This window comes from Cannabis sativa, chromosome 5, assembly GCF_029168945.1.
Source record: "Cannabis sativa cultivar Pink pepper isolate KNU-18-1 chromosome 5, ASM2916894v1, whole genome shotgun sequence".
NCBI classification, from domain to species: domain Eukaryota; kingdom Viridiplantae; phylum Streptophyta; class Magnoliopsida; order Rosales; family Cannabaceae; genus Cannabis; species Cannabis sativa.
The window spans coordinates 11,654,543-11,677,907 of NC_083605.1; positions in this window are offsets into that span (position 1 = coordinate 11,654,543).

Consider the following 23,365-nt stretch of genomic DNA (forward strand, 5'->3'; position numbering starts at 1 on the left):
TAATAATTATTTTAAATGACAATATTATTTAATAATCTATTTTAGTTATTAAATAATTAGTTTTCGCATTTAAATGATTAGAATTGGAAAAATGGCATTTTTGGAGAAATTGAAATAAAATTGAGGAAACTGCAAAATCCAAGTGAGGCCCATATTCCCTCTATGGCCGAGCACTCCCTTTGTGTTTCCCAATTATTATTTTTATTTTTTAATTGTCATGTAATTGCTAATCAAAGCCTAGCTATAATAGGAAAGTGGTGGATCACACTAAATAAGGCAGTTAATCAATTACACAGTAAAAGAGGAAACTGTTTTATTTGAAAAGTTGTGCTCTCCCTTCTCCCTATACAAAGCAACCTTTGTGTCTCTTCTCATGCATGCTATCAGCCACGAAATTAAGAGAGAAAAGAGAGAGAATTTTCTAAATCCTTGTGAGATGAGTAGTGCCCACACACATCAAGTGGTATCTCAATCATAGTATGGAAGACTATGGAATTTCTGCATCAAAGAAGGAGAAAAGAAGATCCAGGTTCAGATCTTGGTGATGCTCTGCTACAGAAAGGAATCAAGGGCTAGAGATCTGAACGGAAGGAGTCATATTATTCCGCTGCACCCACTGTAAGGTTTTCTAACTTTATATGTGTTTATTTTCATTGTTTTAGAATTCATATTAGGTTGTTAATCCAACATACTTGTTAGTAAATCTAGATCCTGGTAAAATAATTTCCAACAGATGGATGCCCGACTCCTTGGAGAAAATTTATGGCGTTTGGAATCTAAGGTGGAACCATATGCCAAGCAACCAAATGATCTAAGGTGATCATATTGGGGGGGTTAATTGTGAAGTATTTCAAAGGATGTATTGCCTTTGAGAAGTTTAGAGGGAGTGCAATTGAGAATATAAGTAGCAGTGGAAACTAGATAAGACCAATAGACCAATGGTAAATGGGATTGAAAACTCAAAGCACGAGCTATGTTTAATATGTGTTGATGTTTTCTTTCAACCACAGAATTTCGTTGTGGTTTTTCAACACAAGAGTGATAATGAACTATGCCTTTTGAGGCATAAAAAGAAGTAAGATTTAATTCCTTGTCATTGTCGGATCTGACAGCCTTTATGGATTTTGAAAATTGAGTGCATACCATATTAAAAAAATCTGGTATGATATTTTGAACATCTGATTTTGCTTTGAACATGTAAGTCCATGTAAATCGAGAATGGTCAAAAAATACCTATAACCTTCTATGCTTATGATTTGAAATGGTCCCCATATATCCATGTGGATTAAATCAAAAGTAGCCATTGCAAAGTTGTTGTTAGAAACAAAAGGGAGTCTCTTTTGTTTTGCTAAATGACATACATGACAATGATTATTAGAATTGGGAGTAAAAGAATGGTCAATCTTTTTATTGAAAAAATTCGAAATATACAATGAGGGATGACCAAGGCGATTGTGCCATTGATTTACATTTGATGTATATAAATCGAAACAAGATTGACTAGAAGTTGCAGCAAGCGAATTATCTTGAGATATGAGGTACAATTTGTCATATCTCTTAGCTATCCTAATCACCACATTCCAAGAAGGATCCTGTATAATACATGAATTAGCTTTAAAAATAACAGTGTAGGGTGTATTGGAAACTAAGTCATTGATAAATAGAAGATTTATTTTGAAGTTAGGGACATATAGCACATTATGCAGATATAGAGAATTGTTGATGCAAACTGTACCAATTTTGGAAACATTTACCATCCCACCAGTAGGTAATATAACATGCTTGGGAAAGAATGTGTTAGTAAAAGATGTAAAGCAAGAGATATTTGAACACATATGGTGAGTAGCATCACTATCAAGAATCTAATCAAAAGAAAGTTGTGATAAGATGTTACCAGCCATATTCGAAGCAGCAGGGGCAGGTTCAACATGAGGATTGGTCTGACTTAGCTATTGACTGAGGAGTGAGATTAGTTGTTGACACTGTGATGAAAGATCAGCTAGTATAGAGGGGCCTGTGGTGTGATCTGTAGAGGTATTGGAGGAGGTTTGATTGGCTTGAGCCTTGCCCTTATCAGCCTTCTTTTTGTCTCCATAACTAGGTGGGAAACCATGGATGAAGAAACACTTATCCACTAGATGGCCTGGCTTGCCGCAATGAGAACAAGAAGGACGGGGTTTTTTGGTTCTTGGAGGATTAGTAGGAAGGGGACGAACCGAAGAGGCAAGAGGTGGGTTGTTCGAAGATCCGAGGGTGCGTTGACGTTCTTCTTGAACGATCATAGCAAAGATTTGAGATAGATTCGGTATAGGTTCATTTAACAAGATCTGGGTGCAAACCGAAGCATACGATTCGTTTAAACTAGTGAGAAATTGCATGACTTGGTTTTGATTATAGTAATCAAGAAATTGCTTCATTGCACCACAAGAATATGTAGTGTTTGGCTGAAATTCTTTCAGCTCATCTCATAGGGATTTGAGTTTTGTGAAGTAAGAGGTGACAGAATGATCACCTTGCTGGAGACGAGTAAGCTGGGTTTGGAGCTGGAAAATACGGGGTCCATTGCCCTCATTAAACCTTTTTGCTAAGTCTTGACACATATCGGTGGCATGGTCAAAATACAGAATGCTCTGAGCGATTTCAGAGGAAACAAAATTGACCAACCAGGACATCACCATATTATTACAACGCAACCAAGATGGGAGAAGAGAGTTACCAGTTTTAGGCCGTGGAATTGAACCATCGACGAAAGCGATTTTGTTCTTTGCAGCAAGTTCCATTGTGATACCACGCTTCCAAGATTGATAATTGATGCTAGTTAGAATGATGGATACGAGAACCTGACCGGGGTGATCACCGGAGCTGAGGAAGAAAGGGTTGGAAACGTCGTTGTTGGTGTTGCGATCATGAGATCTACGAGTGGGTACTGGTACCTCTTCAGTTCTTAGAGATTGATCATCAAGATCATCAATGTTGTTATCGGTGTTGTTCTGAGATCTGGGCCTGGAATTGGTCCGACGAGAAGCAACAACAGGAATAGTTGCAGGAGCGAAAGTGACATCTGGATTTTCCGATGAAGGATGATCGGTTGTAGGTGGTGGAATACCATTTTGAGATCTTATTGACGGTCTAGCCATGGAGAATGGCAGAGTCACGTCTAATACCATATGAGAAAAGAAGAAAACAAAGGAGAAAATAGCAGAGCAAAAACTCTGTAAAAAGAAAATTTTATTGATTGAATTGAAGATTTGATACAAGAGAAGCCTTATATAGGCAGTACAAGAGATAGGACCCAGCTCACAATATCAACCAACTTAACTAACCTCTAACTGTATTGTAACTAACAGAATAACATAAATATCAAACTAATAAATCTAAGTCTAATAGTAGTCTAAGTGATTATCTGAAGCCTTCACCTAATAGACATTGCTTGACTCAGTGAGTTCAATAATATTCATCTTTCAACTATTAGGTTTTAGCGGTTTGATCTTTATATCATTATTGTTTTTGTCTAAATAACATTAGATGTTGAATCTTATTTGGGGCTTAGACCCTGGAAATTAGATTCAAAATATTAAGCTTCACAAATAATAAACTTGCACATTCATGGACTAAGCTGGAATGTTTTACTAAGGAGTTGTCAATTAATGATACTAAAGTTGGCTTTAAAAATATGAATAATTTATACGAATAATTTCTTTAGTAAAATTTATGATATTTTGAAATTACTCTTTTCCCAAAAAAAAAAAAATAGAAAAGAAATTTTGAAAATGATGTCGATAGGCGGTGAGGAGAAAAACTGATCAAATATTATCTTTTAAAAAAACAAAATAAAATAAAATAAAACAGATATAATCCTATTTTGATTAGGAATTAGTAAAAACCTAATTTGACTAGAACTAATAATCCCCTATATATACCTAAGTTTAATTATAATCGTGTTAATTAGAGAAAACAAAAAAAACAAACTTGATTATTTTTATTTGAGTGTACGTATTGAAGTAGAGTATTGAAGTAGATTCGTTAAATATGGAAACAAAAAAGTCATCGTTCATGGAAATCTTGATTATTTTTATTTTTATTTCTATTCTTCTTCTTCATTTTCTTTCTTTTTTTCTTCTTTAATTCATAATTCATTCACGATATCTTCATCTATAAATATTAGTAAAAGAGAATTAAGTTTAAGAGAGTGAAGTGATGAGTGAGATATATTATGCATAACATATATACCTCAAAACAACAAGAAAATCAAAGTAATAATTCTAGTTTTCTCTACAAATTAAGCATAAGAAAATTAAGATACTGACTTTATAAACCAGAAGTTGGGTTTGGAAACCATGCCCACTATTAGGAACGAAAATGGATGGAGAAGGCGGTGGGTTCCAATCGATCATCAAAATTCTAACTATGCCTACTTTGCTTATGCTAATTTGTACAGAAAACTAGATTCCAACTAATACTAGATAAAATTGAATTAATTCAATAACTTGATTATGCAAAATTATAACACTACCATTTTTGGTTACTTATCGGTGGATCAATTATTAATCTTGTTATTTTAAGATTTTTTTGTTATTATTATTTTTGACCAAATGACCACTTTATTTTTATTTATTTTTTTCAAAAAATGTATGATCAATTCATTGAAAGAGAGTAATTTATTAAAATTAATGTTTTCTTTTAATATAGGGAATTCCATCAAACCAACTAAAACAAACTACAATAGAAGAGAGAAGTCACTCCCAACAAGATCTTATCATTCATGTGGGGAAGACAAGAAAATTTTAAGGTAACAAAAATTCTCAAAAATTTATCTTGGGACAATATTTAAAATAAACACAATAAAGCATGTCTTATAGTATTAAACTGTAATTAGTTAGGATTAGTTATATGCTTTGTATTTAGTCTGACAATTCTGTTAATACAAGTTGGTAATATGTTATTAGCTAACTAATTGGTTAGTTAGTCTTGACCAACTTGACTCTTGTAAACCAGTGCTATAAAAGCACTTTACTCTTTAATCATTAATCAATTAATCTGAGAAATGCAATCTATCTTTCGCTCTCGGTTTCTCTCATGGTATCAAAAGACACATCTCAAACTTCATCCATGGCTAGACCATCTACCAGATCGCAAGATGGCATCCTTCCATCAAATTCTGAGCATCACCAGTCAGAGACTTTGCCTGAAGACATCTCCACTTTGATTCCTCCTCCTTCCGCTGCCCCTCGTCGATCAACCAGGCCTCGATCGCAACTTGGTCCAGAGTTCTCTATTCCTTCCCCTGTTGCACCATATCCTTCTTCCAGATCCACTCAAGATCGTGGCACTGTCAACGATGTTTCAAGCCCCTACTTCCTCAGCTCTGGCGACCATCCTGGTCTTGTCTTGGTGTCCTCCATCCTCAATGGTACTAATTACCAATCATGGAAAAGAGGCATAACAATGGCACTTGCTGCAAAAAAAACAAGACAGCCTTCATCGATGGTTCCCTGCATCGGCCAGCTGCTGGTAATATCCTTAACTCTTGGACTCGTTGCAATAACATGGTTATGTCTTGGCTTGTTAATTATGAATCTGCTGAAATCGCTCAAAGCATAATGTACTTTGATCTTGCTACGGATATGTGGCAAGATCTTGCTGAAAGATTCAACGAGGCAAATGGTCCTCGCATCTTTCAATTTCAAACCCAATTAACTCGTTTGCATCAAGATGATCAGTCTGTCACCTCCTACTTCACTAAATTGAAATTTCTATGGGATGAATTGAAGGAGTTTCAACCTAACACAACATGTACTTATGGAGCTATGAAGGCATTTCTTGACCATTATAACCCAAACCACGTTCTTCAATTTTTGAATGGTTTAAATGAGTCATTTGCCTCAGTTAGGGCTCAGACTCTACTTAATGAGCGTATTCCCAACCTTTCAAGGGTCTTCTCCATGATAGTTCAAGAAGAACGTCAAAGAACCTTAGGCACCTCTGATGTATCCTGCTTTGCATCATCAGTTAAACCATCACACCCCACCAATCCCCCAAAAAACAAGAAGCCAAGACCCTCTTGTTCCAACTGTGGAAAACCAGGTCATTTTGTCAAAAAGTGCTATTTCTTGCATGGTTTTCCACCTGGTTATGGAGACAAAAAAAGGCAAGAGAAAGGGAAGGCAGCTGCTAATCAAGCCACTGCCAATCTTCACTCTAAAGATACCAACAACACCTCGGTTTTAGTTGATCTGTCCACTCAATGTCAGCAACTAATTTTGCTCCCAAGTCAACAATTTCATCAGCATGCTCCTCGAACAGATCCTACAACAGCTTCAAACATGGCTGGTAACCATTCTTTTACCTTGTCTAATTCTTGGATAATAGATAGTGGTGCAACTTACCACATGTGCTTCAACAAAAATCTATTTCACTTTTTTTCACATTAACATTATCCTAAATCGGTTACATTACCTAATAATCACAATACACCAGTCCTTGGCATTGGTACCATTAAAATCAACTCTTCCATAACATTACATAATGTTCTTTATGTACCACAGTTCCATATTCACCTTTTTTCTGTCATTGCTTACATTGATAACACCACTAATTCAGTTCTTTTTCAACTTGAAATTTGTGTTATTCAACAGCACTCTCAGAATCGGGTGATTGGGATAGCTAAAAGGCATGGCAAACTCTTTCTATTGCCACATGAGGCTGTTGTCATGGCCAATACAAGTCAATCTCCTTCTTTTTTTTCTTTACAAAATAATGTAGATCAATGGCATAATCGCCTTGGTCACCCTTCAATGTACATTTCCAATGTTCTTAATAAAAAGATTGACTCTTTCTTTTCTCCAAATTCAAACCAGCATTGCTCAATTTGTCATTTGGCTAAACAAAAAAGACTTCCATTTATATCCCATAACAATTTTTCAAAAAATATCTTTGATTCAATCCATACGGATATATGGAGTCCTTTTCACATTATTAGTGTTGAAGGCTATAGGTATTTTCTTACCATTGTAGATGATAAATCACGATTTACATGGACATATATGCTAAAAAGTAAAGTTGATGCCCCTACTGTTCTAATGAACTTTTATAATCTGATTTGCACTCAGTTTTCAACTCCAATCAAAGCAATTTGATCAGACAATGCCAAAGAGTTAAACTTGGCCTCTTTTTTTGCCCCTAAAGGCATTATCCACTATCACTCTTGTGTGGAAAGACCACAACAAAACTCAGTGGTAGAAAGGAAACACCAACATATATTAAACATAGCTTGGGCTCTATGTTTTCAATCCAATCTACCCCTAGTTTATTGGTCCTACATCATTCAAACAGCAACCTATTTACTCAATAGGACAACATCAGCTCTATTCAAAGGATTAACATCTTATGAAATTCTATACAATAAACCACCTCAATATGATCATTTGAGGACATTTGGATGCTTGGCCTATGGATCCACACTTGTCTCCAAGAGACACAAATTCACTCCTCGAAGTCGTGCTTCCATTTTTATTGGCTATCCATACGGCATGAAAGCCTATACTCTCTTAGACATAGAAACTAACATTATTTACCACTCTAGAGATGTTACCTTTCATGAGAATATCTTTCCTTTTTTTTCTCAAAAACCAAATACTGATGTTGAGCTATGCTTCCCTCATACTGTGATACCTTCCCATCACACCATCCATACTACTGCTTCCACAGAACAACAACCAGAAACAGTGTCCACTATCATTCAACCAGCTGCTCTCAATGAGCAGACTAAACAAATGCCTCCCACGGCTACAACAGACTTCAACAGAGCTATTAACCGCACTCCCTCTGCTGCAGAATCCCTATAGAATACAAAGGCACATATACATTCTGATCCTGCTCTTACTGTGCCCATAACACAGACAAAACATGGTCGAATAACAAAAAAACCATCTCATCTAGATGCATATGTATGCCACACAGCCTCCACTACCCACCCTATTGAACCTTTTCTTTCCTACATAAAACTTCATCCTCAATTTCGTGCAGCTGTGCTAGCAGCCTATTCAGAAATTGAACCTCAAAACTATGCTGAGGCTTCTCAATTTATTCATTGGCTCAAAGCCATGGATACTGAGACTGAAGCTCTGGAAAGAAATAAAACTTGGATAATAACCAAGTTACCACCAGGCCAAAAGTCTATCGGATGCAAATGGGTATACAAAGTTAAATATACCAAAGAAGGAGTCGTTGATAGATTCAAAGCACGGCTAGTAGCCAAAGGCTATAACCAAAGACAAGGAATTGACTATTCCCAAACCTTTGCACCCGTTGCAAAATTCAACACTTTCAAAATCTTACTTGCTCTTGCCTCCATGAATAATTGGAACATTCACCAAGTAGACATCAACAACACTTTCCTTCACGGTGATCTTCATGAAGAAGTTTACATGCAACTACCACCGGGCTACAAAGCTCCCCCAAACTCTAATTGTCTCTTAAAAAAGAGCATCTATGGCTTGAAACAAGCCTCTCGACAATGGTATTCTAAGCTTAGTACCACCCTTCTCGAAGATTGTTTTCACCAATCCTTATCGGACAACTCTCTTTTTATTAAAAAAACCAGCACCATGCTTCTAGTTCTAATTGTCCTCATCTATGTTGATGACATCATTGTGGCTACTAACAATGACAATGCCATAGCTCATTTCAAAGTCTTCTTGGACAACAAATTTAAACTTAAAGACATTGGCCCCCTTCAGTTTTTTCCTTGGACTCGAAGTTTCTCGAACAAAACAAGGCATATCCGTTTCTCAACGCCCTTTCACTCTTAAGCTACTGAAGGACACAGGGTATTTAGGGGCTAAACCGGCTTCCTCTCCAATGGAGTATAATCTCAAACTAAGCAAAGATAAAGGGGCCCTCTTATCTGACCCCACCACATATCGCAGCCTTATTGGTAAATTGATTTACCTCACAATCTCTAGGTCGGATATCACATATGCAGTTAATCATCTTAGTCAATTTCTGCAACAACCACGAGTTCCTCACCTTACTTCCACAAACAAGATCTTGCAATACTTAAAGAGCACTCCTGGCCAAGGCCTTTTCTTTCCTGGAAACACTTCCCCAAGCATCTCAGCATATGCTGAAATAAGTTTATCGGCTACTAATGTTTAACTTTCATTCTCTGCAGATGCTGATCGGGCCAGTTGCCAAGACACCAGGCGCTCCATCTCTGGGTATTGTGTATTCCTTGGCCAAATCCCTTGTCTCATGGAAATAAAAAAAAAAACAGCAAGTTGTCTCTCAGTCATCTGCTGAAGTTGAGTACCGTGCAATGGCAAATGCCACCTCTGAAGTCACATGGATCCTTGCCCTCCTCAAAGACATTGGCATCTCTCCAAAAATTCCAGCGACACTATACTGTGACAACACTGCTGCAATGCACATTGGTGAGAACCCCGTCTACCATGAACTTACAAAACACGTGGAGATAGACTGCCACTTCATTCGAGAGAAAGTTCAGCAAGGATCCCTCAAGCTACTTCATGTCTCTTCTCAACAGAATCTCGCAGACATTTTCATCAAAGCATTGCTACCCTCATCCTTCTCCAACATTGTCTCCAAGTTAGGTGTAATTAACATCTACACTCCAACTTGAGGGAGGCTATTAAACTGTAATTAGTTAGGATTAGTTATATGCTTTGTATTTAGTATGACAATTCTGTTAATACAAGTTGGTAATCTGTTATTAACTAACTAATTGGTTAGTTAGTCTTGACCAACTTGACTCTTTTAAACCAGTGCTATAAAAGCACTTTACTCTGTAATCATTAATCAATTAATCTGAGAAATACAATCTATCTTTCTCTCTCGGTTTCTCTCATATAGTAATGTTTGGAAAGTATATTATTAGATTAACAATTACATAGATAATTCTTTTTAAAAATGAAATTGTTGTTATTGTATTAAATTCATAACACAACTAGCTATGAGATTCATACATATTTTTTAACTATATTATGTATACTTATGAATGAGTTTTATATGTATAATTTATTAATGAATCTTTGTTAATAATCACAGAAGCAAAATTTGAGTGAGTGGTCATTTCCACTAAAACTATTGAGTCAAGATAAAGAAGCATTATTGAAAGTTCCAGTTTTATTTGCTTCCTTCGATCAAACGAGTTGATTAGCCTCTGGATACGGTGCTTGTTCGGTGATAGCAATACTCATTGCTCACTGGCTTCACTGCAACCCAAAATTAATCCCCAGAAGGGTACAATTTAAATCCCTAATCCTCCAAGGCTCTTCTGAGTGGCGAGCACTCAGCAAAGAATCATCTTATTACTAGAACAAAGTTTTTAACAATCACTTTGATATAGAGACTGTGGTAAATGCTGGTATCAGACCAGTCTCTATTTTCACAGATAAATCAGTTGCGGGAATGTTTGGGGTTGAAAAAATCGACTTTTTGAAGGATATGTTCTCTTTAGACATTATGTGTGAGACCATAACTAATAAGGATTTAACAACAGAGCCAAAAAATTTCGTTGTGGGTTGGAATGATCACTTCTTTATATTAAAACTAGAACTTCATGTTTGTTATATCATTGATTCATATGGAGGTAGATCATTTCGAGGGTGCAACCGAGCTTATATGCTTAAATTTAACAATTCAAGTGTAATTTACGGCACCGATCAACAAATTCTTTGCACGGACAAAGATTGCTGCAAGGAATATATGAGAAAGTTTTTAAGTAGTAATATTTTTATGAATTTTGAGAAGGAATACAAGAGAGGATACATTCAATTACCTCATCTTTATGAGAAGTTGCAGGTGGACATGACCTATATGTGCTTAAATGCTCCATCCCCAGTACCATCTTCATCGTCACCTTCCTATGATGCCCCATCTTCCCTTCAATTGTGATGATTTTTCTTTTGTTAGTGATGCTCATCTTACTAATGAAGAGTAAATAAGAGTTGTGTGTTATGTAAATGTTCAGTTAATGTGTAAATTTATTTATTTTATTATTTTGTGTTTATGTAAATTTTTAATTAATATATAAATTTATTTATTTTGTTGGAAATGTTTAAATAAATTTTAAAATTGAAAATTTAAATCAATCAATATATATTTATATAAATGAGGTATATGAGGACATAACATTGTAAAATCACTCCAAACAACTCTATCTCTTTTCTCTTTAATTTTCTCAATTTTTAATTTTTATTCAATTTATAACTTATAAATATTATTAATTAATTAATTAATTAATTTATAAAAATATTCTTATACGGCATTCAAATTTCATTTATTTAGCCAAATTAGTACACTAAAAAGATTTAATAAATCCAACATGTTCATTTTAAGTCTGACTGCCTTAGTGTGGTAAATAACCTTCAATAAGAATTAATGTCAAGATACAAACTCCAGTTTGTAAATTAAATGGATGTAAAACAATACAACAAAGATTTTTACAAAAATTTGCACTAAGATCTTGATTAACCAACAAAGATTCAAATCTAAGTCCCCTTAGATTCGAAGACAAGCTCTCCTTGCTTCGATTGAGCTGAAATCCCTTCAACTATGAATCTTAACTCCCTTCAAATGAAATGACCTCCATTATCACTTCATTACTGAAGCTTGAACTTTTCAACAACGGAAGAACTTGGAAGAAATAAAGAAGAAGACGAAGAAAATTATATCGTAGCAGAGAAAAATCTCTATCAAAGAATCAAATGAGTGAGCGTTAGTTAGGATCTTTAGGAATCAAGTATATATAACCCTCACTCTCACTATATCAACTTTGACAGCTCACATGCCAACACTTGACAGCTGTCCAACCTGTCAAAAATAAAAAATAAATCAGTAGCATGCATTGGAACTACCGAGTGTCCACATAACACAAAACTCATAAATTTTCCATACACAAAAATACGGTTCTTATAATCTCCCCCTAGCTTGAAAAATTATGATGAATGAATTAACCACAATGCATGAAGAAAAGCAACAGAAACTGCAACAATCAAAAGCAACATACACTGAGTATGACTACATAAACAATCATGAGATACACACATAATTTGCCACACACAAAGATATGGTTCCTACATTCTTCCCCTTGAAAAATTATGATCAATGCAACAACAACATAAGAAAGCATGACTAATGGTTAATGAAAAACTAACAAAAATTAGAAAAACTAGAGATGTTAAATTGTCACATAATAATCACCAATACAACCAATATACAATATCTCCCCCTCATTGAGCATAATGAAACAGTCCCATCATGGAAACTCCCCCTAGGTAGATAGCCTGTAGGTGGAATAACAACAGGAGCAGTGTGTTCACTCTGAACAACATCAATAAGTTGCTCCCTTTGGACCTCACTACTTTGTCTTAGTCCAATCCGTTTTTCAACAAGTTTGTTGACGATCCAGGGAACACTCAAATAAAAAGGCTCTCCCTAAACACTAGCAGATGGAAATGAACCTGACAAATCACTAGTAGTGTGTGTAGCAGTAGATACAAAAACAAGCACCTTAGTCAAGACATGAAGAACCCACCATGTGACGATTTGAATGCACCTCAGTGAATACATACTTACAATCAACCAAGGATATTTTGCCGACAACCATAGCCATAGAAAATACAAAGAGCATAAAAAGACTCTAACAATTTTAGAGAGTTAAAACCAACCTCTATTCAAGCACAAAGAGCAAGAAAATGAATTACAACATTTGAAGAGATTAAAGTTTCTTTAAGAATTGCAGCGAAAAGAATCTTGATTCTGCGTTCTTGATCGATTATCAAGCTTTGATTTGTGGTAAAATTACAACTAATGGTGCAAAATCAAATCAACTAAACTTTAAAAAATCAAACGATTAGCAATGACAAGATTAACAAACACAAGAAGAAATCAGAGGAAAAATAGGAATGAACAGAGTATGAACAACCATAAACAATGAAAATAGTAAAGTAATAAAATCAACACCAAGATATATATTGGTTCAAGTCTGATAAATTGATGTGATCTATAGCTCTACTCCAGTTCTGGAACACCACCAAATTCTCTTTATTGATTGAGCAAGAACACTTAAAATACAGTCGAGATCGATTCTCTAATGAGTTCTCTCAAAGTGTTTCAAATCTCACACTCTTACCTAAGAATCTTCTTTATCTACAGAAGATTCTTCATACAAAACCCAAATCCAATCTCTCTCTCTTTTCTCTTTACCTTTCTCACTCTACCGCTTAATATTTTCTCTCTTTATCTTAACTCAATCTAATCATTCTGCCTGAAATAATAAGTGTTAGTGGTATTTATAGGCTTAGGATCAAGATTCTAAATTCGGCGGCTGCAACAAGCGAGGTTGTTAAGTTAGTTAGGCAATAACTAACTTAACAAACTCTCCTTTGAGCAAGGTCTCTGCATCAGCATAAGTAAATGTGCTTCTGGGAACATGCATAAGAGCTTCCAGAAACACAGACCAAAGGTACTCGCTGAAGAAGCATACAAATAGGATAAAGCCAACTAGAGTCGACTATTCAGGACTCCATTCCAAGAGGAACAACTAACCATCCAAAACTCCCTTCCTGAAGAGGACTAGCTTTCCTGAAGTCTACACCCAGAGTGGACATGATAGTCATCCAGAAACTCCCTTTTGGATCTGGATGACAACTACCATTCCACAAGACTTCTGATCCAAATGGATAGGTTAGCTGTCAAAGAACAACATTCGGGAAACATATAACTTTCCAGGAATAACTTTTGGAGACCTTTTTATTTGGAGGAACTATTCCACAATCTTTTTTGTTATGTTATCTCTATTCTTATTTTTCTTCATTTTTTAATTCATTCATGATTTCTTCATCTATTATTGAAAGAGAAGTAAAAGTATAAAAAATAAATAAATGATCCGTGCACTTAACTTATATAAGGAGATTTACAAAAATATTAGAATTTTGGGTAAGTTTTATAAAAATACTGCCACATGATATTTTTTTTACAAATGTACTGCCATGGATTTTTTTTTATTTCTTTTATACTGTGTATACCCCAAAATACATAGGGAACATCCATCTTCAACACCTACGGACCAAACCACCAAAGCAACACCAAAACAGCCAGAAAACAAGTATTTTTCCAGTCAAAACGTAAATATTTAAAATTCTAACCCAAGAACAATAACATAAAAAATTACTAAAATAATTGTAAAACAACAGAAAAACTACAAAACAAAATAACCAAATAAAATCACAAAAAATTACTATACCTTAATAACTCTTTTGCCAGTGGAAACTATCATAACATGATCATGAGAGGAAACCTTCACCTTGGAAAATTTCCCCTTACCCTAAATACATTAAAAAAAAATAACTTAGAACAACTAAAAATAATCGTTAAAAAATATAAAAATCAAGTATATAATGCTAAACACTGAATAACACATACAAAACAATAAAACACAAAAAATTTAACAAAATCAGGGAGTGATGAACAAAATTCTAAATTGATATCTAAGACTCAATATGCACAAACAAAAAAATTAAAAAACTAAAACTGAAAAAGAAACTTAAGAAGTTGAAGAAAATTTTGAAGATGATGGAGATGAGAAGAGTAAAAACTAATGGTAACCATAATTGAAAAAAATGTGGATCAATCTTTCAAATAAATGAAGAAAAAAACTTTAGAAGAAGAAGAAAATTTTGAAGATGATGAAGATGAGAAAATCAGTAAGTAAGGAGTTTGGGGTAACATGTATTCAACTGCTTTTTTTCTTCTAAAAACTGTCTCAAAAGAACAAGCAAAAACAACAACAAAATGACCGTTAAAAATATCAAAAATATGAATACAATAAAAAAAAATACAAAATACAAAACAACAACAATAACAACAAAGAAATGAACAAAAGACATAAATCAGAGAAAACAAATCCAGAACATCTACAACAAAAAAGAAAAAAAAAATCCTAAAATAACTATAAAAATAACATAAATACTTTTAGCACTTTGGGTATCGCAAAATTTTCATCAAGTTCAAAATAAGAGTCTGAATCTTTAATGATCGGTTTCGAACGTTTATTTATTTTTTTTTTTTTCCAAAGAATTAACAACTTATTTTCTTTTGGAATCTGCATAAAATGTAGGGCTATGGAAGATTTTTTGAAATTTTTCTTTCCCATTGGTAATTTACTAAGAAGAAGAAGAAGAAGAAGAAGAAGAAGAAGAAGAAGAAGAAGAAGAAACTGAAACAAAAATAGAAGATACAAAGAAAAAAAAAAATAGAAGATACATAGGAAAAAAAAAACAAAAACTAGAAACATGTGTGATTTTTTAAACAGAAAATATAAGAAAATAAAAAAGAAAAAATGGAGAAGAAGATTAACAGGGGAGAGAGGATGAGAATTAAAATGAAAAACAAAAAAAAAAATATAATATAAATACAAATATATAAAGCAAATTTGTATTTTCATCATTATTTTTATTTAAAATAATGACTCTCACAAAAGTGATATGAACAGTCAAATCAAAATTTTTGCAATCTTTAAATATAATAAAAATTATTACAATAGAAAATGGGGTGACACTATCAATAAAATAGAACAAATTTTTTTAAAAAATATAATAAAAATTGGTAACAGTAACTGGTGTAAATTCTCCATTTATATATATGGGCTAGCTTTTGGTATAACGACTTATTTCAATCATAATTACATAGAAAATATAAATTGATATTTTATTTACAAAAATACATTTATAAGGTAATATCAACGTTTATACCTTTTATGTAATTTTAATTACAAAAATACCGCTTACACGATTAGACGATGGTTGCGAAGTGGTTGCGCGGTGGTTGCACGATGGTTGCACGATGGTTGCATGGTGGTTGCTAGGTGGTTGGCCGAAAGTTGCATCAGACGAAGGTTTCATTCAGACGAAAGTTTCTGAGTGGTTGCTGGGTCATTGGCCGAAGGTTGCATCAAACGAAATAACTGTTAGCAAAATGTTTATGCAACTGTAATGCAATTGTTGTGAAACATTAAAAATCATAACAATATTTTCATGTACATAACTATATCTACATGTCTTTTTATAATTTAATATGAACAAATTCACCATTAGAAATTTGGAAAACAACAAAATATACCAGCATAAACATTTTACTATAGTATTGATGTTTTTTTTTGGATTATACTTGAGTTAGATTGTTTGCGAACTCCAATTCAACTTTTTGAGATCTGCCTTTTATAGATCTATAAATTGAAGTCAAAACATTAGTTTAATGCATATTAAACTGGATTTCCAGTTGGATTTTAGTTTCGTAGTAGTTTTTCTACACTTTTTTTATTAATTTGAAACAGCCTCTGTTTTGATTGATTCTGTTGTCTTCTCAGGTGAAGTCGCCAGAATTAATGGCGGTTCTCTTTTTGATTAAATTTTCGTTTCAGTTGCGGTGGGTTGCTGCGTAGTTGCGTGATAGTTGCGTGATAGTTGTCCAGGAAGCATAGATCGTGGGTTAAATGTGTGTGTAAGTGGTATTTGTGTAATTTTTTTTAGTTAGGATGTATATTTATTTATTTGGCCAACTGAAAATATTTTTATAATATTGTTACTTTTTTTTTTCAGTTAAAACTAAAAAAATCTCTTTTTAAAAACTGGATGTGGAGTTATATAATCTTAATTTTTAACTTAACCATAATATAATCCTATCCTATAGGAAGTAGTGTAGTCGTGTAGTAGTGGCTACTAGTTGAAAAGTGAGTTGTTTAATTAGTCAACCTAATTTTTGACTTATCAGTTGGATAATATTAATAGCTCTATTATATAAAGAACTTGGGTTCTAACGTTGGGTGTGTGAAGTGTAGCAATAAAAGGGATGAGTTTATTTCTCTCTCTATATATATATACACACTAAATATCTAAGAAGGACGATGCATGATCACTCAATAATCAATATGGACCAATTGAATCTTTTGTTTTCATGTAATGGATGAACTTAGCATGTTTAGAGTGCAATTATGAGTTATATTTAAGATCATCATCAGATAGGTATGTGGAACGTTACCCCCAAAATTATGTGTACTATAGTATATATATAATGCACACAGCGTACACAGGCGTGGTGCTTGTATATTTCTATGTCGGATTCGTACATATATTTGGAAACACGCCAAGGATGAATCATTGTCCATTTCGTAAACTAAGTGGGAGTCACGTGCACTTCTGATAAATAAGTCTAACATATCAAAATAGTCCATTAATAATGCATCTTCTGATAAGACTCTCTCTCTCTATAGCTATTTGTGTGGTTTGATCATGTTGTGTAGGCCGAACTCTCAAAAAGGCCAGTTGTTTAGAGATGTGTTCGTATTAAGATGCATATTCTAGCAATACTTTTATGATTTTTATATTCTCCTTGTCTACTTGTTAGAAATTAGTGGAATTAATTAATATTGGAAAATATATATTGTCTCACATAGATTAAATGTAAAAATATTGAGCCATATATAAGAACATGGGTTACTCCACTCATCTCCAATTAGTTTTGAGATGGATCTTTATGATTCTCATCATGGTAGACTACTCCACTTATCACCGATTGATCTATTTTGAGATGGAACCCTATGATTCTCATCAATTAATAAATTAGTAGTCCATGAATCTTTTATGGTTTCACTTTGTTATTTATTTATTTTTATTTTTTTAAAAAAAAATTAATTTTTAAAATATAATTTAATTTATTGTGAATATTCAATGTGAATTAAATATTGTGTTCTTGTGTGCAATTTAGTTCTTATAGTTGTCCTTTTTATTTAGAAAAATTTTCATAAAGGAGAATTTTTTTTATGGATAGTTTGATTAAACGATTTATTTTTGGAAAAATTGACTTTTCCTTTTGCCAGTTACTCGTTTCAATTTTGCTATGAATATAACAGATTATATAATATTTATATGCATGGCATGTATTAAAATTTAAATTGTGATCTTAAACTTCTTTGGAAAGTTTCCCCGATTTGTCATTGCAAATTGGGATTATGTCGTTGCAAATCAGGGTCTATTTTAGAAAAGTTTTGTACAGTTGTAAATAAGTGTTGTTGTTGTCTCTAAGGTTTAAATGTATTATAAATAGGACTTAGAGAACAGTCAAACGTACTCATCTCTTCTAGTCTCATATTTTCATACCTTATTTTGTGAGAAGATTATTTATTTTGTAAAAACCTAGAGTGTTGAACTAGATTTTTATTTTCTTGTACTGATCTCTTGATGTTCATAGAATAAAATGAAGAGAAGCTTTAAACAAGCGTGGATCTTCGGGAAAAGACTTTTCTAAGTCTCATTTCAAGAGAAGGTGGCCATATATTTTCGGGAGTAGATCTGTCAAAAACTCACTTCGAGAGGAAGTGAGCACGCATCAATAGTTGAAGTAGTTCACTACTTGATGTATTTCAGAGATCATATTAGCAAGGTGGATTATGAATGTTTGCGGCAAATTATTAAAGTGAGTCTATTTTTGTGTAAGTCAATGTTTTTTAATTTTTGATACTTTACTAATTGATTTTATTCTTTTAGTGTGGTCCCGTGTGTTGGAAAATTGTTGTGCTCCAATAGAAATATTAAACCAACAAGATTACAACTCTATGATAAATAATACAAAGGAAAAAAATATAGATAAATAATGTTACAACACTAAACAAAATATACACATAAAATAAGAATAGAGATGAAGAGAGATTACAACTCAAAGTAAAAAGTTACACATGAGACACAATATATAAATAACATATATATAAAAGAGATGTGACAGAAATCTCAACACCACATACACCATAAGTGTATAATAGGGGAATCACCAAACTTGAACAAGGTCTTACACCTTATCCAAAAGCTTATTTCCCCTACCACAAGCATTTAGGGAAAATAAAGAACGGAAATAGCTTTCTGAATTTATCAAGCCTATAGTGTTTCTAGCAATGTGTTCTCTTGATAGAAACTTCTTCAGCCCAAAGTAAACTCAAGACCTCTATTTATAGTGATTTAAGGATCACATTTGAAAACTAAATCCTTTCATCACATGGCTGTTACCAACACTTTAATTATTTGTGTTTAATGGGATAAAAACATTGGACAAGGGAGCTGGAAACATGCTCAATTAATTTATATACGTTTATGAACGTTTTCAAAAATCTGGTTTGTTCGAAGACAACCATAAAACAAAACATATAAACAACTGTTTCCAGAGAACTCAAAATGTAACTCATCTCCGAGTTAAATCTTTTCCCACGTCCCAATACCCATTTAAATAATATAATTGAGTATTGTAACAATTTCTAACAACTAGAAACTTATCCCATTAATTCCATAACTCTCACTACAACATTAAGGAGCAATAGCGGCGGGCCCCTCGGCCGCTATTGCTCCACAATGTGGCCGCTAAAGGGCAATAGCGGCGGACCTCGGCCGCTATTGGTCCGCCGCTATTGCTTGGCCGCTATTAATAGTATTAGCGGCCAAAAACTGGTTCCGCCGCTAATACTATTAATAGCGGCGGAGCAATAGCGGCGGGACCCCGCCGCTATTGCCCTGTGTCAGTTTCGTGTTTCGAGACTGACACAGGGCAATAGCGGCGGGGTCCCGCCGCTATTGCTCCGCCGCTACAACACCGAATAATAAAAAAAAATATTAATTATTTTTAAAAATTTATTTATATTATATATTAATAAATAATTAAATATTTAATAAATAAATCTAATTAATATAATTAAAACAATTTAATTAAATATTTAATAAATAAATCTAATTAATATAATTAAAACAATTTAATAAAATTTATTAATAATTTAAAATTGTCTCCAAAGTAATTAACTTTAACATATTAATCCTAATAAAATATTGTCTCAAAATTAAACTAAATTATTACAAAACATAAATAAATTATTCATTAACATCTTCATTCAAGTCTCTAATTATGAAGTCTTGATCTGGATTATTTTCGGTACGAGTCCCCGAAGCCCGTGGCGGAGAAGGCACATACGCTTGGTCTGATGATAAACCCAGCGTCAAATTACCGAGCTCAGCTTGGTTGAAAAAGGGAGTTGAAAAAAATTGGTTCTCCTGCGATGAACTCCCAAATAATCCAAAATTAGCAAAGTTTGAGCCGAGCGGAGGAGACTCTGACGGTGTTCGGTATAAGAACTGATTTCCCATTGGCGGAAATGACTGTTGTTCTTCTTTGAGAAATTCTTGAGGAAAAGATTTGGGGTTCTTTCTTTGCAAAAAATTTTCAAATTGCTGCTGTGACAAATTTTGGAATTGTTGTTGCGAGGAAGGCTGAAATTGTGGTTGCGTAGGAGGTTGTTGTTGCTGTTCCGGAGGAGCGGCATGACTCTGAGAAGACGAACCACCAGGCGACTGCGACTGACTATACGTTTAAATATTTTTGTAAAGTCTTATGAAATTTTATGAGTACGAATTTCATGATATATTTTTAAATATAATTATTATTGTTCTTTATTATTAATTTTTAAATTTTTGTAAAGTTTTATGAAATTTTATAAGTACAAAAGTTATGATATATTTTTAAATATAATTATAAATATGAATTATTATTGTACTTTATTATTAATTTTTAATTTTTTGTAAAATCTTATGAAATTTTATGAGTACAAAAGTTATGATATATATTTTTAAATATAATTATAAATATGAATTTTGTAAAGTACTATGAAATTTTATTAATATAAATTTTATGATATATTTTTAAATATAATTATAAATATGAATTATTATTGTTCTTTATTATTAATTTTTAAATTTTTGTAAAGTCTTATGAAATTTTATGAGTACAAAAGTTATGATATATTTTTAATATATTTATAAATATGAATTATTATTGTTTTTTATTATTAATTTTTAATTTTTGTGTTATTTTTATTATTTATAAAAAAAATAAATTTATTTTCAAAATTTAAATAAATATCAAATAATTAAATTTTAAATGAATTATTATTTTTTGAAACTTAAAATTAGTTATCAAAAGTTAAACTAATTATATTATAAAAAAATTCATTTTACATATTACACTATAAAAATTCATTAAATTACTAAATTTTAAATTTTTAATTTTTAAATTTTTAAATTATTTATCATTTATATAAAAAAAATTATTTTCTAAATTAAAATAAATATAAAATAATTAATTTTTACCACCTTAAAAATACAAAAAAAAAATTATTTTTTAAAATTCAAATAAAAGTTAATCGATTTAATTTAAATTTTAATTAAAATTAAAAAAATAAATCAAATCTTCTAATTAATCTTTTTAACTTTTAATATTTATATCATTTATTAAGTTACTAAAAAACTAATTATTATTATTTAAAAAAACCTTTTTATGTATATATTAAGCTACAAACTAATATTTTTTTTTTCTAATTTTTTAAATTTTTTTCAATATTCTAAATTTGCTAAATTTACTTCTCAAATTTTAGCAAACTTAACAACAAATTAATTTAATATCAATAAAATCTAACATAAAATAAACAAATACAAACAAATACAAATTACTAATTACTAAAATTAATTAAAAAACCTACAAATAACAACAATACAATATACAATATTGTTACAATATATAAATTATATATACATTAACATATAATATATATTTTCTTCAAAAAAAACCCAATACTATATATTTTATATAGACAAATATATAAATAAAAAAAATAATATATACAAAATATACAATACACAAATATATACACTATTATATTACAATATACAAAATATACAATATACAATAATAAAAATAATATAATAGTGTATATACACAAATATATACACTATTATATTACAAAAATAATATATACAAAATATATAATATATATATATATAATGTACAGTTTTTATACTTTACATAATAATACAATACAATATATATACTACACTACGATATACATATATATATAAACTGTTATATACAAATATATATATAATATACCCAGATTATATATATAATATACTTTACAAAATATATAATATATATATATACTACACTACAATATATGTACAGTTTTTATAAAGTATATATACACATAAAAAAAATCAAAACTTATATATATACCCAATTATATATACACAAACACAAATAAACATATATTTATATATAAATATACCCAATTTTATATACAAAAATATATATATACACAGATTTTTCTATATAAAAACCTACATTTATAAAAACCTACACAGATTATAAAAACTTACATTTTTCTATATACACAGATTTTTCTATATAAAAACCTACACAGATTATTTAAAACCTAAAATATATAACATTCAAAATTTAAATATACATTATATAAACCAATCTAAAACCTAAAACTATATAATAACAAATCTAAAATAATAAAAAAAATACAATACTTACCTAAAATAACCGGTGGTGCGTCGGGATGGTGGTACGTCGGGGTGGTGGTGCGTCGGGGTGGTGGTGCGTCGAGGTGGTGGTGCGTCGGGGGTGGTGGTGCGTCGGAGATGGAGGCGGTGGAAATTTCAGAAAAGGAGAAGGGGAAAGGAGGAGGCGGTTTGGGATTTTTTTGAGAGAAAATGGAAAAATGGGGATGAGGGGTCTGATGGGGTATATATAGTGTTATTAGCGGCGGGGCAATAGCGGCGGACCCCGCCGCTAATAACATTTAATTAATTTTTTTATTTATTTTTTTTTAAAATAAAATACTATTAGCGGCGGGGTCCGCCGCTAATACCCCGCCGCTAATAGTTTGAATCAATATGGGCGGGATTTTTCCCGCCCACCTATTAGCGGCGGGGTATTAGCGGCGGACCCCGCCGCTAATAGTAATAGCGGCGGGCATTAGCGGCGGACAGCCCGCCGCTATTAATATTTAAAAAAAAAAATTAAATCAGCCCACCAATAGCGGCGGGAGAGGGCCTCCGCCGCTAATACCCCCATTATTAGCGGCGGAGGAGCTCCGCCGCTAGTATCCCCGCCGCTAATGAGGGGATTTCTTGTAGTGTCTCATATGTAACAACTCATATAATTACATATTTATCAATTTTGATCCTTAGGTTACAATCTATTTTTAAATTTGTAACTCCTCGTATGTTATAATTTTATGTGTATTATTATACTATATATGATACAATATAACCTCCAACACATAATATATATTAATCTCATATAATTTTAATCTTCATTATATATTTGTTAAATAGTTTTTAAAAAAATACTGATATCATGTATACTTTTTTGTATCAAGTTTTAAATTATATGTACTATTTATTTCTACAACTGTCTTATTACTGTAATTCTGCATTCTACAATCGCAAGTTAAATGGAAAAACACAGTTTT